At 50.9% G+C, this 21,208-nt stretch overlaps 3 long non-coding RNA genes across 3 annotated transcripts in view; 1 reads left to right on the forward strand and 2 right to left on the reverse strand.

Annotated features, from left to right (window-relative positions):
• The window catches only part of LOC139074927 (uncharacterized), a 35,330-nt gene extending 31,174 nt beyond the window's left edge, over window positions 1-4,156 (forward strand). The window contains exons 5-6 of the long non-coding RNA XR_011524940.1: window positions 1,139-2,398; window positions 4,094-4,156. This is a non-coding gene — a long non-coding RNA (uncharacterized lncRNA). The remainder of the gene's footprint in view (window positions 1-1,138; window positions 2,399-4,093) is intronic.
• The window catches only part of LOC139074929 (uncharacterized), a 74,427-nt gene that overhangs the window by 20,320 nt on the left and 32,899 nt on the right, over window positions 1-21,208 (reverse strand). The window lies entirely within an intron of this gene.
• LOC139074930 (uncharacterized) lies at window positions 6,270-9,142 on the reverse strand. Its single transcript, XR_011524944.1, has 2 exons — window positions 8,546-9,142; window positions 6,270-8,271 (listed from the first exon to the last, which is right to left on the reverse strand). It is a non-coding gene; the product is annotated as an uncharacterized lncRNA (long non-coding RNA).

The raw sequence follows: 21,208 nt of genomic DNA on the forward strand, positions 1-21,208 counted from the left end.
TGCTGAGTGCTGATTTCTGGGCCCTCCGGAAGAGGTTGCCTGTCATCCAGGGGACTGTTGTTCCCAGAGAGCCCTGGGCTGACTTGCTCCTGTGGGAGCTGGTGTTTAGGGAAGGGTGAAAGCAGCTGGTTTATGGTTTATCAAACAAGGTGAGCTGCAGAATCCATCACATCCCAAACATTTCTTGTCAAGCACCCTTTCATCTAGATTTCGAATGCATCTGTTTCAAAAGCAATTCGTTTAAACGGCTTATCCCCCTTACTCCTAACCCATGGGAAGCTGTAACTCACAGGCAGCAAAGAGGACTCTGAGATTTCTTCACCAAGGCTGCTGTGAGCCGGACACTGGGTGATACCGTGCGCCACCCAGGATGTGGTAGACCAGAAGTCAGGAGAGGGGCTGGTGCCCTGCAAGGAACCCCAGTGGGCAGGTATGCAGCTCTGCAATCCACTGACCTGGGTCTCAAGGCGGATAATTTTGCAACTTCCTATTCCTAACTGAGCAGCTTTGTTTGTTACTTGGGACAAGTCATTAAAGTGCAGGGACAAGGACTGTGTCCTGTATTATCTTAACATCTCTTAGAATGCTGCGGGGCCTCCCTCAGTCAATGCTTCTTGAATGAGTGCTTGAATGAATGAATGAGCTCATTGTGTTGACCATAGCAAATTCAGTAGTTTCCTGCCAACTCCACAACTTCCAAAAGGAGCCCCTTGGAGGTTCCTTGCAAAGAACTTGGTACTAGGGACATGCTTATAATGTCTCCCGCTATCATCCTAAGTCTTGTCTTCCATTATCCAGACTCTAGGAGTTCTGTGAAAGAGGGAAAAAAACCCAAAAAAACTCAGGGAAAAAAACCCCTTGTAGGAAGATTCTGCTGCCGCTAGACATTAGGAAAACCACTGGTCTAATTCATTTGCTATGGCGACTTTTCCATCCATAGGACTGGCGCTGCCTGTGTAGTTCAGTCTGTGAAGGCTCCCTTTCAAGTAGACCAGCTGCTCAGCATTCCGGGCGTACAATGTGGAGGGCAGATGTGGCATCCTCTTGATACACACTTGTTGGTGGGGAGCAAAATCCAAAGGCAACCCCCCCCCAAAAAAACCCCTAACTAACGTCTTCTTTTTTTTTAACTTTCCAGATCTGAGTACCCATCTGGAGACTTCATTAGGATCGTAAGACATCTGGGGACCAGCAATGGAAGAAACTCGCTTATGTTGAGTGCCTATTATATGCTTGCATTGTGCTAAGCTCTTTCCCATATGTCATCTCATATAATCCGCCACGAAAACCCTGCCAGAGTGGAATTATTATTTCCATTTTACAAATGAGAAAACAGAAACTCAGAGAGGCAGAGTTACTTGCCCAAGGTCACATAGATGGGAAGTGGTGGTTCCTGAATTTTAATCAAGATGGTGGCATCACAAGGGGTGGTTTGGAAAGCTTTCCATGCAGCCATCGTCTCCAGCAGCCCCCTGCCCTCCAACCCCCTCCCCTCCAAATAAATACACAATCTAAGTCAGGGGACAAAATGAAGCTTCAGTATATGTTCCCTTACCACCTCGGTTTCAATGAGTTTGCTGTCTACACAGACATCCTGCAGTCCACACTAAACCAAAATTTGTCTGGCTCCGAAGACCATGTTCTTCCCAACACAATCAGGATGCTTGCTCTCTTAGCCTCCTACCAAGAAGACCTTTGTTTTCTTAAAAACTTTACCCAGAAGAGCCAATCAGTCAGTGTAGGATTCCCCTAATGGAGCCTGGCACCATGGGTTCCAAAATGTCACCAGCCTGCCCGAAGTCACCAGCCCATTAAATGCCCTGCACTTCCCAGGGTACACTGATGCATTGCATCCTGGTGGGTAAGCATCATTGGCATGAAGAAGCATGGGGCTAACGGTGTGGATTAGAGTTTCAGTTTACTTTGAAACATCCATTGGCCAAGGTCCAGTTCATTTTGGGTTCCAACTAATTTTTTTCAGCCTCTAAATGTAGAGACCAGGAGCATTTAGCATGGCTGTCCGGACACAGGCTATTCCCCGAGTGCTACTGTACCCTCCACCCTGGAAGTGAGAAACAGACTGCAGGTTGAGGTCAGCCAGGGTCTCATATTCCAGACGGGAATTAGTTTTCAGAGACTAAATGTTCACCAGTGAACATCGTGTCATGGGCCAGCTGGAAAAGATAAAAACAAGCTAAGATTCCAGGAATCCAGAATTGTAAATAGGTATAAGCACCTTCTATCTCTTCCCTCCTTCCCTCAGAAGGTTATACCTAATACTACTAATAATTTACATTAACAGATCTCCTTATAATTGCAAAGCATTTCACACACAGGACTCTGGAGAAGAATTGGAGACCTCAGAATGTTAAGGACTTTACCCAAAGTCACGGGGCTGGTAAGTCATAGCAATGACAGGCTCAGATCTGCAGATTTTGTGCCTCTCTCCATCAGATCCGAAGTCATTTATTTCAGTGCCTGTGTTCTCCCTAAAAGGGCAAAGGGCGAGTGTGACTTTTGACGAGCCTAGGTGGTTTCACTGTCCTGGCAGGTTGCCTTAGCCTGATAAGACCTGGGGCTTCAGAATTTAGCTCAACACTTCTTCGCAGCTACACGGCCATCCCATGCAGGCACCACCCCTGGTCCCAGGAGTGGACACAGCCTCTAGGGTAGAGGTGGCTTCTTCTGGTAAGCCACATGCCAGGTCATCTGAAGCTGCTTGGTTGGCCACCATGAGATGGAGCTGACGGAGGCAGAGAAGAGAGAGATAGTGTCCGGGCTGAGCGATGATCTCTGTCAGTTTCCGACTGACCAACATCCTCTAGCATCCATCAGGCCAACAGGAGGCTGAGAAGGTGGAAGTCCCGGAGGTGGCATTCCCAGCCAGTAGGAAGCTCCCAGGAGCTGAGTAGGCTGCGTGCTGGATGGAGCAGGGTTCTTCACCCTTTCCCACACTTTGGTCCTGCCCAGGTCAGCTCGGGGGCTGCTGTGAGGCACGGGGGCAGTCAGCCAACTCAGGGAGACTGCAGGCAGCTACCCACCCCCCCACCATGGACAGAAGCTACCTGGCACCCCAAGGATGTGGGCCCCAATTCCTGCACTTCGTGCTGATGGGCAGATGCCCCTGGAGGGCGGCAGCCCCTCGGGGCCTCTCCCCTGCCTACCCTTTATCCCGGGAGCTCTGCTCCGTAGACAAGCACCCCTTCCTCCTTCAGCCAATGAGCTGCTCTTCTGATTTCAAAATCCTTGACTTCCAGTGCCCGACATAGAGTGGGTTCAAATATTAAGTGAATAAATGGACAAATACCTCATGTCACACCCATAAAGTTCTGTGGGGTGGGCATTCTTATTCTTACTTTTCTGGGGATGAGCGATGTGCTCCTGGTCTTGGGGCCTGCAAGTTGCAGAGCTGGGACCCAAAAGAAGGCTTCTGCTTTCTGCACCCTGAGGGGGCCCCTCATCGACCCAGGCATCAGTTCAAGGCATTGTTGGGGTCCGCAAGGACCCAAAGGCGCCCCTGTGTGCACTGCCCCTGAGGAGCCCTTTGCCTCAAGTCAAGATACGCAGCAGATTCTGAGAGGCTGGGAAACAGCCCAGGAATGGTGGGAGTTCCAGGGAATGCTCCCAGTGTCTTCCCTGTGGGTAAACGCGGCCTCTCCTGGTCTGGGCTGCGACACAATGTCACCTGCTGAAGGGGCGACTTGTTGGAGCAGTGGATTGCAGCCCTGGCTGCATGCCGGAGGAAGCCCACTGAGGGGGCCTGGGAAATGCCCCTGGGCCTTTGCTCAGAGCTGCTCCAGGGGTCATAGCCCGGCTCTCAGGAAGTGCCCTGCTCTTCAGATGGAGGTTTCACTTCCGGCCAGCAGCCCTCCTCAGCGCTGGCTTCCTGTCCCTGCTCCTTGCCAGGCCTTCCCCCAGGTTGTCTCAGAGCCCTCTCAGCCCTGACCACACCTCCTCCTTCACAGCCCCAGGCCCCCCAGCCTTCCAATCCTTCCAGAAACCCCGTCTGTCTGCATCGGGGTCTCCTACACTCTTGGACATGGGATTGGTAAAATGTGCTCCTTCCTGACGTGGTTTCCTCTTTCATTTGCAGTTGAAAACCGTGACCACGAAAGCCTTCCACAACCCGCTGTAATCGGCACTTGCATAATGGGGCTGGGGACAGCGTTTGGGGGAACCAGGGGGGGCGGCTGTGTTTTTCCAACACTTGTGAGATTCATTTTGGTGAAGCAAGAAAGTCTGACCGAGTCCTCTCAGACTTGGAGAGAGGAAGGCGTTTCCCGGGAGGGGGGCCAACTCATAAACCTGCCCTTTCTCCTTCGCCTTGTGCTGCTCACGGCCCTTTCCTCTCTGCCTAAGGGGGAGTTTTGACATCTGTAGATTCCTCTTTCTTTGCTTTGCGAGATGGCCTGTATTTATCCAACTTAGCAATAAGGTTAAACACACAGACCCTGGAGTCGGATCCCGGTGGCACCACTTACTGGCTTTGTGACCTTGGGCACGTTATCGAACCTGACTCGACTTCCCCATTGTAAAATGTGGGACAAGCATAGTACTTACCTCATAGGGTTGTTATAAGGGTTAGATGAGCTCATACACAGAAAGCCTTTAAAACAGTGCCCAGCGCCATACTTGCTATTGCTACTGTCTGCTACGCTTCTCTTTCTGGGTCTCCACTTTGCACAATTATTTGTCAACATCTGAGATTGTCAAATTCTCAGTGGCCAGTCAGGCTGATTCCCCTGCGTTGTGTGTGTACTGGGCCTGTCTCCCTTTCTGGAACTGAGCAACACCTCCCCAGTCTGTCCACTACAGAGGTCAATGTAGTACCTTAGCTGCTCCTGGTAGAGAGGCCTTAGGCAGAGACAGAGAACCGAGACCCTCGCAGCCACGTGCGTTTGCGATTGCTCGCAGGAGTGGGTGCCGTCACTTGTCGTTTAGTGCAGGCCCAGATTATGGCTCCCTTCAGCCATCCTGTCGTCTCCTGCCTGGGTGAAAGGTCAGTGTGCTGAGCACCCTCGAGCAGGAAGTGACTTGGTTTCCCATGGGAGACCCAGAGCTCGCCGGCTTCCCCAGCCTCCTAGCCACTGGGTGCCAGCACTGCTGCCGAATCAATCCAGGGAGCTCACTGCCCAGCAAAGCACAACAAACCCTGCAGGCCTGGGTGGCCTGTCCCTTTTGAAAATAACCAAACCTGCATGCGTGTTTGGCCAGGTGATTCAAATGACGTTAGGCAGCCAAAGCAACTGAAATGTGTCAAAAGTGACTCAGTCAACACAGCCGGCTGGTGTTAAGCTATAAAACATGGGGCCATGTTATGTGCCAGGAGCATTTCATTTCATTCAAGCAGAGTAGGTGGGAAGGACCTCCGGCACATGCCCCCCGGGGCGCCCTGGCGGCAGGCAGTGGCGGCAGCCGGCCTCTCGCGGGTCCCAGCTGTGCCAGAGCTGACCTTCTTCCACGGAGTGGCCGCCCCTCCTCTGGGCACTCCAGCTCTGCACTGTGACTCACTCTGCACCGTCTGGCACACTGCTTCTCCAGTAGTGCGAGGGGACAAGAGAGAGGCTTGAGGAGACACGGATGCCGCAGACACAGTGTGCCATCTCTCAGGACCTGTGTGCCTGGGACACACATGCTGGCCCTGAGGCCACGTGGTGCCCCACTCCTAGACCTAACAGCGCTCTCTTGAGTAATGCTTCACGCTGTCAGTCCATTTGCCCTCTGGACTCTGGGAATTGTGTGAGGAGCATGAGTGGTCAACAAGGCTCCTGGCCTGCAGGGGACCTCCTCATTAAGAAGTCCATTTTGATGATGCTGTTAATGCTAGCTGTAATGATATGAAAAGCAGCAGTAATGGTAGCCACCACTGCGGAGGTCCTGCGGAGTACCAGCTGTCGTGCTGTCCTGTTCTAACAGCACAATCGTCTCTTCTCAGCATCCCCGTGATGCAAGGCCTGCCGTTTATCTCCACTTCGCAGTTGAGGTAACTGAGGCTCAGCTAAGCTAAGCGCCTTGTCAGAGGTACAAAGTAAGTAAGTGGCTGAGCTGTGATTCAACCCCAGGCCTGTCCGATGCCAGAGAGCGTCCTTTCTCCACTACGACAGGAGGCCTCCTCTCCTCTCATGGTGCTCAAGGTTCTGGGGAGAACCAGACAGATTTCTGGGAGAGTTGCAAGAAGGTGACTGTTCCAGTTCCGTAATGGGAGAATCAGCTCCGTCACGGGGACAGGTGTCATGACTCAGATGTCAGAACTAAGGGTTTCCTACAACTTTGACATGAGGGTGCTTCTCCGCTCCTGCTTGCTGCCCTCCTTGGAGAAGAACAATCTTTTCTCCCCCATAGCCACTATTTTTCAAACATCACTTTTAATTTGGGGCACCCTCTCTGTGGGAGATTGCAAAAATTAAATCGTTTTTAAGCAACCAAACAACACTTCTGGGGTTTGTAATAGACTTGTGAAATTTGCGGAACTTGGCGGTTGAGGTTCTCTCAGTCCTGCTTCCCGGGGCCCTGAGGAGCTTTAGGCTGGCTCTTCCTTCTCTCTGGTTTAGAGCTTGTCTTGCCAACTGGGGCCCAGCCATTGCATCTTGAGCTAAGGAGGCTAGGACTTTATAAACAATCAATCAGGAGCTCCGGGAGGCAGCCCCCGATCTGGGCTTCTGGCCCTGCCCCTCCGTCATTGCAGGAAAGTCACACAGGCCTTAGGTGGGTGGCTGGTCCTTGTTTGAGGCCAGCCTTGTTCATTTCCACAGGGCTTGGCTGCTGAGGAGGGCACAAACGGTAGCCAACTTCCGCTTGTAATGGTTCGCTCTCTGACCTTCCATCCAGTGACTCCAGGGCCCCCTGGAGGGTAGGACCACACTCCAACTTATGGCGCTCTATTTCCTCTCCTCGGTGAAGTCCCCTCCACTCATGGAAAACAGCAGCAAGACGATTTCCTTGCATCAGCTGTCCCTGGGCTTGTCTTGTCATGGTCTAAGCTGAGCACGAGGGGTGGTTGTGTTTCTGGCTCCTCCAAACTCTTAGCTGGACACTCAGCTTCACAAGCCAGGACTCAGATGGCGTCAAGGCCAGAAGGATGAGCAGAACTGTCTAGTTCACCCTGCCCCGCTTACCTCTTCATAGTAAAGAACCTGGAATCTGGGTCAGAAGGTTGGATGCTAACCCTGTCTCTATCCTGCACCAGCCGTAGATATGTTCTGTACCTTTTCCTCACCTGTGTAGCAAAGCATGTAATAGTATCTACCTCATAGAACTGAAGACACGTGAAGTGCTAAGAACCATGCCTAGCAGACAGTACATGTACATTATAGCAATCACATTATTATAGACGAGAAACTGTGTCATACTCAGGGAGACTAACAGACCCCAAGAATCCCACAGACCGTCACAGAATAATAGCCCCGGAAGATATCCACATCCTGATTCCAGAACCTGGGAAGGTGTTAAATTACATGGTGAAGGGGAATGAAGGTTGCAGAAGGAATTAAGGCTGCTAATCAGCTGACGTTAAGATAGGGAGGTCATCCTGGAGTTTCCAAGTGGATTCAGTGTAATCACACGGGTCCTTAAATGTGGAAGGAGGCAGAAGGAGGAGAGTCAGAGAAGATGTGACTCCAGAAGAAAGGCACCGAGAGAGCAACCTTGGTGGAGTAAGGAGACCATGAGCCAAGGACCATAGGTGACCTCTAAAAGCTGAAAGAGCAAGGACACGCATTCTCCCTAGAGCTTTCAGAAGGAACCCAGCCCTGCCGCCCCTCAATTTTAGCCCAGGAAGACCTGTATCAGACTTCTATCCTACAGAACTGTCAGATGATAAATGTGTGTTGTTTAAGCTGCCAAGTTTGCGATAATTTGTTACAGCAGCATAAGGGGACTAATTCACAGAATTCTCCTTTTTATGTCCCCTGTGCTGCCTCTGTGACTGACCTCAGCTGCTTAGAACCCCCCTACAGTCCCGTACAATGCCGTTCTGAGGAGTACACATTTCTTGAGCAACCCTTCCAAGAATATGCGATGTTACCAGCTCTCTGATATCTCTGGAGCTGTTTACTACAAGTCCAGGATTTTCCTCCATCAGCGGATTCTTTAGGTTCTCTTAGGAATGGGAGGCAGCTAGCATTTGTGACAATAGAAGTATTGTGTAATACTTGGCCTGCTTCTGTGGCTTACACAGCTCCCAACCGGGTCAGGGGTCTTACCAGAAGATTGGACTAACAACGCTCAAGGCTGGGCTTCCATTTCCCAAATGACTCCATCTCTTTAAGAAAACTGTCAATAACAATAAAAACATTGGAGCAAAACGGATTCTTGGATGAATCCACTGCCCTCCCATATCACCCGCTGGTAACATCAGAGGCCCATGTTCTAGAAAGACTTCCCTCCCCATAGAGGACGCTGAAGTCTCCCACTGGGTGCTGGGCCATGAGGCCAAGTTGGTTGCCTCCCCCTGGGGGCTGACTGTCTTCAGAGGCTCTGAGCGCCCGGGGAGCCAGCGCAGCCCTCCTTGGGCCTCCTTCCTTTACCAAACAAGGTTAGGACTTACAACTTCTTTCACGGAAACATCTGGCTCATTTCCCTCAAGTCTTTCTTCTTCTTCTTTTTTTTAATCTTTCATCTAAAGTCATTTCACTTCAGTTGAACTCTGCGTCTTTTTTCCCTCTGCGTTCTTCTGGCCTTTGGAGACAGCGAAGCAGAAGAGTAAGAACTCATCACCCACAGCTAACGACTTGGGTTAGAAGTGAAAGCGCTGGCAGGGACCTGACTTCTTTATTTCTCTTTGGCCACAGAGCCACAAGGCTGGGTCCCCAGCGGGCCGCCCGAGGACATCTTGTTGCACCATCTGCTTGTCCCCACCACCTCTACCAACCGCGGGGCTCTGGTTGTTGTTGTTGCTGATTTTTTAAAAAAAAATTTGTTGGTTTTATAAATTCGCTAGCTCTGTACTTTTTAGACTCAGCTTGCTAGCAGAAAAGCAAAGCCAGGGCAAGGAGAACAAACAGAGAGGGCTGGCAGAAGACTGGGCCACACGTAGCAAGGCCACTGAGCGCGGGCGGGGAGGGGTGCCGGCCAAGCGCCTCAAGACGCATCTGAAAACTTCTCATGGCCTTAGGGTTTAAAATACCCACACTTCCTGCTCCTCGGAGAGGGTATGCACAGAATGCGAGTGACTCACCAGTGGTGGTTTTCAAATGTGTCTGTCATAAGGAGGTTTCATCAAACGCTCATCCTGTCTCAGATGTTATTTTTTCCACTCTCAGCTATGCAGTGCTGTAAAAGCGGAATGCTTAAAACCAGTGTTTGTTTTGAGTGCAGAAAGTGAAGGACGAATTAATTGAGCTGCAGCAAGTAAAAACCCAACTCTTAAGAAAAAAAACAATGTGTAAACAGTGTGGAGATTGAGTTTCAAAGCCCTTGTTTTCAAAAAGTTTAATTATATTTCAACTAAGGCCAAACTGTCAAAACACGGGAGGGTGATCTGCCTGCTTTGAAAATGCATTAGCCTCCTTATGTAAAAGCCCATAATGGATATCAGAGACGAAACCGGAGCTGAGCGCGGAAAGAGGACGGCCTCTCAGAACGGCTCCTGTGGGCGCTTCCCTATCGACCATGTGCGACTCTTCAGATGTCGGTTCGTGAAGTGGGAAATTGGAGAGGAGAACAAAGGGAAGGCACTGAACGAGAGGGGTTAATTAAGACATCGGCCTGGATACGGAACGTGTGGGCCCAGCGCGTGGTTCATCGTCATTTACATAAGAGGAGACCTGGTGGACAGCCTCCCAATCTGAACAGCAGCGTCATAAGTGACAGTAGGCGGCACCTTCTTCCTCCCAAAAAGCTTGTCTGCCACCTGTGCTGCCCTCGGGGCTGAGGGTCCCTGTCTAGGCTGGTTTCTAGGTCACCTCTCTTCTCCCAGACCCGCCACCTCCTCCAGAAAAGGATCCTGGGTGGTTTGCCCTCCTATCTCAGCTCCCATTCCTGCCTCTCCTTTGGTGATCTTCTGGAACTTTCTAGTTCCCAGTGCAGAGATTCTTAATCTTACTCTTTTGATGTCTGAGAGTTCTTTATCTTCCTAAACCATTCTCAGATCAAACTAAACTTGAGCTAAGTGAAAGTTAATGGTGCAAGCCATATACCACACATTTGGTAGGGAGAGGTACGCATCAAAGCAGACCAGGACAGGACGGGCAGACCAGGAATTACTGCTCTAAGATTTGGGTTCCCAAAGGTGGCCACCATCCTTCCTCCTCCTCCTTCTGTCAAGCCACTAGCCTCTGGGCAGGCCAGGTTCATCTGGCAGGCCCTTGGCCTCCACCTATCTCTGTCGTTTTCCCCTTGGATGCTGATGTTTTGAAGCAAGCCCAGGTACCTGCAATGTGGATGCCCTTAGGACTTAAAATCCTCTTTCCTCTTTCTTCTTCTATCTTGTGTCACTAGACAACCGTCATTCTCTTTCTTCCTTCTTCCTGGTTTTGCTGCTCTCCCCCAGATGTGGTACATTCCACGTAACCCACTGTGGGGGAGGGTGGACTTGTTGGTTTATGGTCTGGGACTCTGTTGACCTCAGAAAAGAGTTGCCAGATAAAATACAGGATGCCGCTTAATGTGAATTTCAGATCAACAACAAATCATTTTTAGTGCAAATATGTCCTAAATGTTATGCTAAAAAAAAAGTATGTCCCATGCAATATTTAGGACATAGTTACACTAAAAAATTGTGTGTTGTTGATCTCAAATTCACATTTAACTGGGCATCCTGTATTTTCATTTGCTAAATCTGGCAGCCCTTCTGGAGCCCCTTGTGTTCTAAATGAATGTGGGCTCCACAAGCCATGTGAGGGAGTGGGTTCTAATCCGGATCAGAGCCTGGTGGGGCTGTGTGCTCCCTGCAAGGCCCCAGTGAGTGCAACCCACTTGTTGAGTCCTCCCTTGTCCTGTTCTGCGTGCGGGGGTGCTGTGTCCACACCTCTGTCGGTCACAGCACTGGAGTTATTAGTCATGGTTCTGGTCCTAAGAGCCTTTTCTGGCTGAGGCCGTGTTTGTTCATCTGTGGGCTTGGCATCCAGCAGGTGCTCAGTACGTGCAGGCAGAACTGGTGGCATGGGAAGGAGAAGGTGATACGAGGCTCCACAGGCCATGCCTGGACAGTGGAGCCAGAGCTTTGACGACACCCAAATGAGTGTGGAGCCAGTGGAAGCCACCACGCAGCTCACATAATGAGAGCTTTCTCCTTTCTTATTCCAGACAGTTTCGATTCTTGAAAAAACTCGCTTTTGGGAAGCAGCAGAGGGTGCGGGAAACTCAGAAAGCGGCCGCGAATGGAAAACAGGAAAGGAGCGCCTCTAATTAGAAGCAGCCAGCTCCCGGCCCCATCTGCGGCCCTCGGAATCCAGCTGGGAAGGGAAGGCCGCTCCCTGGCCGGCCAGCCGGCCGGCCGGCGCTGTGGACAGGCAGCCTGGGCAGGCCCCGTGGAGGAGCGCTCGAGGCCCCCCGAAGAGGAGGGTCGGGGTTTTGTCAGGCCCTCTCCGCAAGACGCCTTCACCCTCACACCTCTGCCAGGTTCCTTCCTCCCCACCAGAGCCGACGCTGGGCTCTGAGCGGGGTGCCCAGATGCACTGAGTGTGCCTCTGCTCAGAACTGCACAGAGACACGGTCTGTCTCTTTCATCACAGACCGGAAAACCCCCTTTCAAGTTCTCCAAGAAATGGTCTCAGCACTAGACATTTACTGTTGGCGCCACGGTTGGACTCTGCGTTTCCAAGATATTCGGGTATTAACATATACATTAGAACACAGCCATGTTGTGTGATGGGTCAGCAGTATTGTATTTATTTTATAGATCCAAGAGAAGGCCCAGAGATGGTGAACAACTGGCTCACGGTCACACAGCAAGTCATTCATTCATATAATATACGAGTGTTAGGTACAATCACGGTATTAGAGAAAGGAAGATGAAGGAGATACTGTTCTTGGTAAAATTGTAAGGAAAGCAGACACATCTCAAACCAACAGGAAGACGGTGGGGAAAGGGACAGGATAGTGGCATGCGAGAAGTATGAATCACACCAAGAGCGGGAGAGAGTAATTTTGCTGGGCAGGGGGGCATGAGGGAGGATGGTGAGCCATGGCACTGAGGTTACAGGCCAAAGCAGGTGTGTCTGGTGCCGCGGTGATGCCTCCGGGTCATGGCTCTGAGACATCAGGCAAATCGTGGTGGTCCAAGGGCCAGCTGGCCTGTGGCCATGTGGTATGCACAGAGGAGCAGAGGGCAAGCAGCAAGGAGGCCCGAGCCTAGTGTGGCCTCTGACATCAGCAAAATTCGGACAGGTCATCTTACCTCTCAGGACCCTCACCTGGGTTTCTCATCTGAAACGGAAGGGGACTGGATTTGGTGATTTCTGAGATCTCTTTTCATTCTAACATTCCAGAATTCACTGTGAAGCCCCAAGCTCTAGACCACAGACCGCTGCCTTGACTCAACCTTTCACCACTTTAGGCTCAGCGTGGGCCGTGGAGACGAGCATTCAATGACTCGTCTGGTATTTCCTGAGTCCCTACTGTGTGCAGGGCTGCCGTGCACATAGAAAACAAGTGCTCTTCTTGGGGCTGCATTCTTGCTGGTCCCTGCACACTCGCTCACCGTCTCTTCTCCTCCCTGAAGTGCGCACGAAAGGATGTCTGGGTGGCTGCAGACAGAGAGCCTCAGCAAGTCCTCGCTTTGATCTCAGCAAAGTTGCTGCAGCTCTGGCGTGCTCAGCTCCTCCTCTGTGCGTGGGAGCCGATTTTGACACAGAACAGCATAAGCACTACGCTGCTGAAGAGATTTTTCCAAAGGCTCGGTCAGGGACTTAGGGCAACACCGGTAGGGACAGGCTCCCCCACCGGACAGTCAACCCCCTGCCTGTGGGCGACAGAAAGTGCACGTGGCACCCAGAATGGGCCCTTTTCACGGGGAGCGCTCAGGGAGGAGTAGTGACCTGGGCTTTGCTACGCTGATGTTTGATGTGAAAGACTCAAAGGAAAATTTAGCCCTTTAGGGAAAAGGCATTCATTAGACCCAGGAGCACAGGAAAGGCCCAGAGGGAGGCAGGGGAGGCCAGTGGCAGTGGTGAGGCTATACTCTCCCAGAGCCTGGGGCTTTCACTTCCTCCTTGGGTGCATTAAAATGCTAGATCACAAGCCAATTCCTCACCATTGGAAGAGATGGCTAGGGGACTACGCATCCCGCTCACCTGGACAGTCCGATCCCCGCTGTTGTCCTGGCGTAACTATGGAGAGCTCCCCCTTTCATCCTCAAAACCGCCTTGTTTGAACAATATATTGTATGATCATCCTTGAAAAACTGAACTAAATAGAAAGCCCAAGTGACTACAATGTTCTGAGACGAATGCCCAGCTTCTGCCATGTGACCAAGCACTGGCCCCCTGGCTGCAGCAGCTTCTTTCCCAGAAGCTCAAAGCGCTCCTCAGTTAGGACCATTTGTCATCAGGTCTTACCACTTCCCAGGGCCAGGTTTACACTCAAGTTTTGGCCCTGCAACAGAGATTTTTTCAAACTCAAAATCACCAGGCGGCACTTTGACAGCTGTTTCTGATCCTCCTCTCCAGCCACTGCCCCCTCCACCCCTCCTCCAGCATCCATCCATTCCGTTCTGTATCTTGTGACCTTAGGGCTCTGAAGAAGGCACTTGATTAGGAAAGTGCTGCGCAGAGCTGTCCTGGAAAAATTGCATTCAAAGGGAGGTCAGCGGGCCCTCAGGAGGCGGCCTGATCTGGTGGAGAGGACACGGGACCTAGAGCTCCAGTCCTGCTGCACTGGCTGGATGACTGAAGGTCTGGGTTTCTTGTGAGTTAAATGGGCATAAGGTTGGTGAGAGGACTAAACAAAGAAAAGAGTTGCTAATGGTAAAACTTAAGACATGGCGACAGGCTAGTTAGCGGCGGAGCTCTTTGTGCGCCTGAGGCCGTCCTAAAGAATTAAAACTCATCTCTCTGTGCACTCCTGACTGTCTCACGAGATTGGCTCTGATCCCGCAAGTAAAGAGTAACTGAGCACAGGCTCTGGGGATCCCATAGCACCGAATCTGCTCGTGTGTCATGGGAGTAGATTTCAGCACTTTCTGCTGTCCCTCGTCCGCGGAACTGGACTGGCCTGGAGACAGAGATGTGCTAATGCACCTCAGGATGGGACGCACCTTCTTCCCGCAGAATTCTAAGAGTGGTGCCTGGAGCTAGTCCATGCCCTAAGAACACAGCAGCCACCAAAACCTCTCCCTGCCCACAGGGAGCGTGCATGCTGGAAGGAGGGATGGACACACAGGTAATGTGCCACAGTCAGGCAGCGCTGAGTGTGTGAAAGGGAGGGAAGGAGATTAGGAGGTTGGGAGATGGAGCTGCTGTCTTAGATGGGACCGTTGGGGGAGCCCTCTTGGCTGGGGTGGCATTGGAACAAGCCGTGTGTGATGCTTTTCGAGAAGTACCTTCCAGGGTAAAGGCCCTGAGGCCGGACGTGATGGATGTTTGAGGAAGAGTCAAGGCTAGTGGTGCAGATGTGCGGGTGTGGGCGAGAGTAGCAGGATGGGGGTGCAGATGATGGGCCGTCTCATACGCCACGGTGATGACTTCGGGGGTTTGTGGGGGGTTTCTAATTCTGATGAGAAGCCTTTGGAAGGTTTGATCAGAGAAGTGAAGTAACCTGACTGACGTTTCAGATGGATTCCTCTGGTGGCTGTATGAAGACTAGATGGTAGAAGGGCAAAAGTGAAGACGTTTTAGGAGGCAATTGCAAGAGTCAGGGTGAGAGGTAATGGGGGCCCGGCTCCAGCAGGAACAGCAGAGGTGGTGAGAAGCGATTTGGTTCTGGCTGTATTTTAAGGGTAGAGCTTATAGGATTTGCTGTTGAGTTGGACGTGGAGAGTGAGAGAAGAAGGGAGTCATTGATGATGCCAAGGGTTTTAGCCCTGGGTGCATGGAGACTCCATTTCCGGAGAGGGGAGCACTGGGAAGGAATAGGCGTGGGGGAAATTAAGACTTTGGTTTTGGGTACTTTGACTTTGAGATGCTAACTAGACACCCAAGTGGGTGTCTATATTTTATAACAGGTATGATATTAAAAATAGTCAACAGTTCCTTAAAAAATTAAACATAGAATTACCATATGACCCAGTAATTCTACTTCTGGGCGTACACCCAAAAGAATGGAAAGCAGACTCAAACAGATATTTGTATACACATGTTCATAGCAGCATTATTCACAATAGCCAAGGGGTGGAAACAACCCAAGGGCCCATCAGTGGATGAATGGATAAACAAAATGGCAAGATAGACAATGGAATATTATTAAGCCTTAAAAAGGAAGGGAATTATGACATATGTTACTACATGGATGAACCTTGAAGACATTATGCTAAGTGAAATAAGCCAGTCACAGGACAAATATTGTATGATTCCGCTAGTATGAGGCACCTGGAGGAGTCAAATTCAGAGACAGAAAGTAGAACAGTGGTTACCAGGAGCTAGGGAATGGGTAATGGGAAGTTAGTGTTCAATGGGGACAGAGTTTCAGTTTGGGAAGATGAGCAAGTTCTGGGGATGGATGTTGGTGATGGTCACACAACAATGTGAATGTACTCAATGCCAATCAACTATACTCTTAAAAATGGTTAAAATGGTAATTTTTATGTTGTGTATATCTCACCACAATAAAAAAGAATGCAACCATCACCGTGGCAGGGTGCTGGCTGATCAGAATGGGCGCTGGCCGTAAAGAGCAGCTCCGATGGCAACAGATGCCCCACCAACGCTAGCCCTGGAGAGCGAGTGCAGAGTTCGGTCAGAGGCCTGGGGCCTTGTGCAAACCCAGAGTGACAGGCCGGGCACTGGTCAGATCACCTTGGGAGAGGATGCAGGTAGAGGGGGCCAAAGGGTAAAGGAGGCGCTCCATCCTCTCCATGACCGAAGCTCAAGAACACGAGGCTCTAAAACGAAGCTGCTGGACAGCAAGTCTGAGACGCCACTCTCCTCCAACTGGACGTCCACAATGAAGCACGTTGATCTCCACACCGTGTGCTGCTGCTTTAGCTAAACACGCAAACTGCGGTTTGCAGTCTCCTCAGTACGGGTGAAGTTATGACCAGCTGTTCTGGTGTTGAAATGGCTTCCAGGGATATTCCTCCCGCCTCTGTGCTGGCTCATGTGGTGTCATCACATGGAGGCACAGGGCCTGAGGTCACATCATAGTATAAATAGATCCTGTGGCCTCCACGTCCAGGACCAGGTCAACAGGGAAGCAGAGGCAGAATTTGCAATGTGTGGAGCCGGAATCTGGTCTGTGGAGAGTTCTTTCCAGTTATCAGATGTGTAAAATTAGAAGGAGAAAATTCTGTTTTCATTGACACCTAGTCGAAAGGGAAGTTCTCTCCTGCCAGGAATATGCCCACTAATGCAGCAAATGCGATTATGAACCTACAGGGCTGACTTATGGAGGCAAGAGGACGCCAGGGGTCCTGTGGCTGATTGAAACACGGTGGCTGTGGAGCCCGCAGAGGATTGTGGTTGTGTGGCGGGTGTGGGTGTGAGGGTCTCTGTGCTGAAACACATCATCCTAACATACATATATGCTGTATATTTTTCTGTGTGTGTGTACATATATATATATATATATATATAATAGTATAAATATGTATGTGTGTGCACTATACAATATATATACATATATTTGCCATATGTATAAATTAGGATATGTGTGTGTGTGTATAATATTTTATTCCCTTGAAGAAGTCAAGGGAAGCTCAACGGAATTTGGGATTCTTCGGTCAATCCAGGAACGGGAAGGGTTTTCCATGCCCCTGTGAAGGTTTCAGGAACAGTTTGATCTTTCCCAGGCATCAGGAAGGGACTTACAAGTAAGGGCAAGAGGGAGTCACCCTTGTTGACTGCCCCACTGACAGCCCTTTGCCTGCTCCAAGAAGGTCTGGGGAACAGCGAGGGTGGGAGATGGGAATGGGGTCTGCTCAGAGCTCTGTGAACGGGGTCATGGGAACGGGGAGCAGGCAGCACCCCGAAAACACATCCACTCAAAGCCAGATCTGCTGACACGTTCAAGAGAATTGCACCCACCTGAGGGCTAAAAGTGAGTCAGGAAGCCACAGGAAATGGGGAGGGGCATGTATGCAGGGACACAATCACATCTGAGCTCCAGAATCCAAAACCTCTCCTAGTAGATGGGAGAAGACTGGAATGATTCTGGCTTTCGAAAACTGTAAATCTGCGCAAGTGTTGGTTTGGCTGACAGGCTGGAAAATTCTTAGGGTTAAAATTCAAATAAGAATAATAGTATTGGAGTCATGAGTATAGTTTTTATTTAAATTATGCTCCCAGATCTCTGTGAAGTCAATCCAAAACATAATTAATACTGTTTGGGGTTTTTTTTTACTACAGAGGATAAGTTTTGATTGCAATGCTACACACACACACATACACACTCCCCTATGCATGCACACATAATACAATGTGTACACATGTACTTGCCACGAGGAAGTAATGGGAAAGATGAAAGCTATCCCCAAGTTGGCCGTAAATGTCGAGTGAAGGAAGCTGGTGGCTGTGCTCCAGGTGTGGGGAGCCTCTGAGCAGGCTGCGCCGCAGTGCCCTGGCCCCAAGGAAAATGCAGAGCCCCCAGCCATGCCTCTCCATGGCCTTAGGAACCGGCACGCCTCCTCCTCCCCTGCCTCCAAGTTCCACTGCCAAGCTCCAGCCCTGTAGAGTCCTTCTCTTCCTCCTCTCTCTCTCTTTCTCACCAATCCTCCCAGACCTGAACCCGCGCTCCTGTTGATTTTAAAAAATGGGTACCCAGCATCTATGCCTGCTTCTCATTTGAAAGGAAGGAAGGCACTTGGGAGAGAAGCCTGCTAAGATCTGGGGTGGTCATGGGATAGAAGCAGGGCTCCAAAAGTGACGTGGATGAGGGAGGGAGAGAGAGAGCATGGCCATGGTCCGAGCGCTACACGTCATATCCTCCGGGAGTCCTGGAGAGCTGCAGGCCCCGGGAAGTGAGAGGGGGTTTGCTTTTGGGAGTGATTGCCTTCCATAGGCTTCTCGAGGCCAGCGGCCTCTCTGTCTACACTGCTCTGTCTAGCCCCAGGGAACAGACTTGACCAGGATTATGTTTCTGATGATGCAAACGCATGCAGCTGGACTGGACTCAGGGCGGAGCCTCAGGGAGGAGGGTGCAGGGGCCCAATGACCCTGGAATATCATCTGGGGCCTTAGTGTCCTGTAGGAGTCTCTCCCTGGGCCTGGGATTCCTACTCTGAGCCTGGACAACGTTCTTCTCTCAGCTCTAGCTCCATCCTTGGCGAGTTTCTGTACATCACCCTCAGCAGATTAGAACAAAAAGTGGGTCACCACCCCACCCCCAGACCAACTCCTCAGGCACCCAATCAATAGCTGAAGAGGGGCCATGGGAGGCGTCCCTGCAGGAGAGCAAGCTCTTAGAACGTGACTTGTGGTTAGACGGGTGGTGTTTTTCTCATTCCTCTCGGGATCCGTTTTCAGGACTCATGAGCAGACAGCCTGCAGTTAACCTAGTGGGCCCTTAGAAGTGGTGCCTTCACATTTGGCCCTGGCACACTTTTTCTGAAGCTTTTTAAGATGAAAAGCATGGCTTTCGGCCCTGAGGGCCTTTGCAGCTGCCATCCCGCTTCTCCACGCTGGGAAGTCCAGCTTCTCCCAGCTGCATGGGCCGGGCGCCTCCGTGGGCTGACAGCATTTCCGGGAAGAGTGAGGGAACACTGAGTCCAGAGGCTTGTAGCACCTTCAAAGTGGGGTCAGAGGCCCTGGATGTCATCTCGCCAGAGGCTTCCCAACTTTTCCTGGCCACAGAATCCTTCCTACCGTGAAATGCAACGAGGAACTCTAGCACCTAAAGCAGATGGAAGGGGAACTGGTCTCCCCGAAGATGGGAGAGGGCCCTCAGAGGTGGAGGGTGAACCCACGCCCAGCCACGGCTCCCGAGGTGACTCGGGGAACCCCAGGGCTCTTTGGAATATGGTTTGCTAAACGCTTATGTACCCTACTGTCGGAGTTCCCCCAAACCAGCTGGAAAGGCCTGCAGGCTCAGTCCATCATCAGAAAGAACCATCTTACTAGTCCAGAGGAGAGTCCAAAAAACCAAACCACCACCACTGCCCCTCCTGTCACAGCTCTTCTCCTAGGGTCACCTTTCAGTCTGCCAGAAGCCTCCCAACCTGGAACTGCCTCACCTGGCCCACATCCCAAGGTCTTAGCCTCATTCTGCTCCTCGTGGCTGACATGGCAAGTCCCCTCCTCCTGGGTCATCCCAGTCTCCAGGGACCAGCCAAGCACCAGGGTGGCTGTCAGTGTGATATAGAACTTCCCGCTACCAGTGAAGAGGCTGAGGCTAGAGAGCCCCGGATGCTGCTGGAATGAGTGAGAAGCTGTGCCATCCAGCCCAACGAAACCCGTCCAGGGCTGAAGACTGCTACTTTTGAGGCAACTCCTTGCACTGCTGAGTTAATTCGTTGTCCTTCCCTGCAGCGCCTGAGGTCGATGGAGCCTCAGGAGTTACCTTCCAACTCAAAATCGAAATTATTTTAGAAGATAGTTTCATTAAAATTTTTTACCTCTTTACAGCACATGTGTTCCGTCAACAGCTAGATGCACTTAGCACACAGATAGCAAGGTTCGTTAGTTATAAAAGGAAGGTGCCAGAGTGTGGTCATGGCTAATCCCCCCCATCCATGATTCACAACATTGCAGCAGTGATTGCAGCATCCAGGGGGTCAAAATTGCCATTGTGGTCCACTGCCCAGAGAAGGAATGGAAATATCAAGGAGGAGAGAAGGAAGGCGAGAGTGTAGGATAAAGACACAGCGCTTTCTGATCACCTGCTGTATGCTGGCATGTTCCACTCCTTTTGTGACCTGTTTGATTCACACAGCCATTCTGAGGAACCAGATGAGGAGATAGGCACAGAGTGGTAAGTTTGTCAAGGTCACACAGCAGAGCCATGTCCTTCAGGAGTGGCAAAGCGGGGAATGAAGGAGGCAGATAGGAAAGATGGAAGAGCGAGAAAACCTAGAAGCATTTGCTGGAAACATTTCAGGGAGGCCATCTTGCTCCAGTCTGAGGAGCATCATCAAATCCGCAGCCCTTCTGGAGAAGAAAGCTGCTGTGATGCGCCGGTTCACGAATGGAGCCGCGTGTGAGGGGCCTGTCCTGCTGAGTGGTTTGAGGTTCTCGACCCTTCGCTGACACCACTAGTTTCCTTTTGCTGTGCGTTTTTGTACCTCTGTGTCTTCCAGGCTCACTCTGCCATGGAAGAGGCTTTTCTCTCCTGTTCCTTAGGACTGAAGGCGGGAAAGACGTGGAACCTTCCAGAAAATGATATTTTTGTGTACAGTGGAGAGGATGCAAGCAGGAGTTTTGGAATCAGACTCAGTTAAGTCCCGGCTCTGCCACTGACTGGCTGTGTGACTTCAAGCAAGTTACTTAACTTCTCCAAGCTTCAGTTCTCTCAGTTATAAAAGGGGGACCATAACAGTATCTCTCTCATAGGGCTGTTTTAAGGACAAGATGAAATAATACATGTAAAATACTTAGCACCAGCTCTGGCATGAAGTAAATGTTCCATGTCTCTTGGCTTTTGTTATTTTTAGTATGTCCCAATTAAACACTCTTGGTCTAAGGAGCGCCATGTCAATAAAAGTTTCTAGAAAAGCAGCCCTAGTTTGGGATTATTTGGTCAAACGTGCCAAGTTCTGTTATGGTGAGTGTGAGGCCAGTCTCTATGTAAAGTCAATGAGATGGGGGCAGGGGGAGGGGGGAAAGAGCTGGTTTGAGGAAAGCAGTGGGGCTGGCCCGGAGAGGAATCAGTGCCTAAGTGGCACCATCTACAGGTGCTAAGGGCCCCAATCAGGTAGCCTCACTTGGGGCTCTGTCCTTCTCTTCCTACCAATGAGAGCTTTACTCCCTGCCCAAGACGGTGCCTCAAATTCCATTGAGATACATTTGTTTAGGATCTCAAAGTGTTTTGGGGGCTTCAAGAAGGTCTGGAAGGAGTGATGCCTTAAGCCATTGTAACTCTCATCAGATAGCCAACATGCAGTTGCCCCCATCCTACAAAACATCTCATCCAGTAGCTGGGGGGTAGGAAAGGGCTGGAGAGAGGGCTGGTCTACAGGCCTATT

Source organism: Equus przewalskii, chromosome 1 (genome assembly GCF_037783145.1).
Source record: "Equus przewalskii isolate Varuska chromosome 1, EquPr2, whole genome shotgun sequence".
Classification (NCBI taxonomy): Eukaryota; Metazoa; Chordata; class Mammalia; order Perissodactyla; family Equidae; genus Equus; species Equus przewalskii.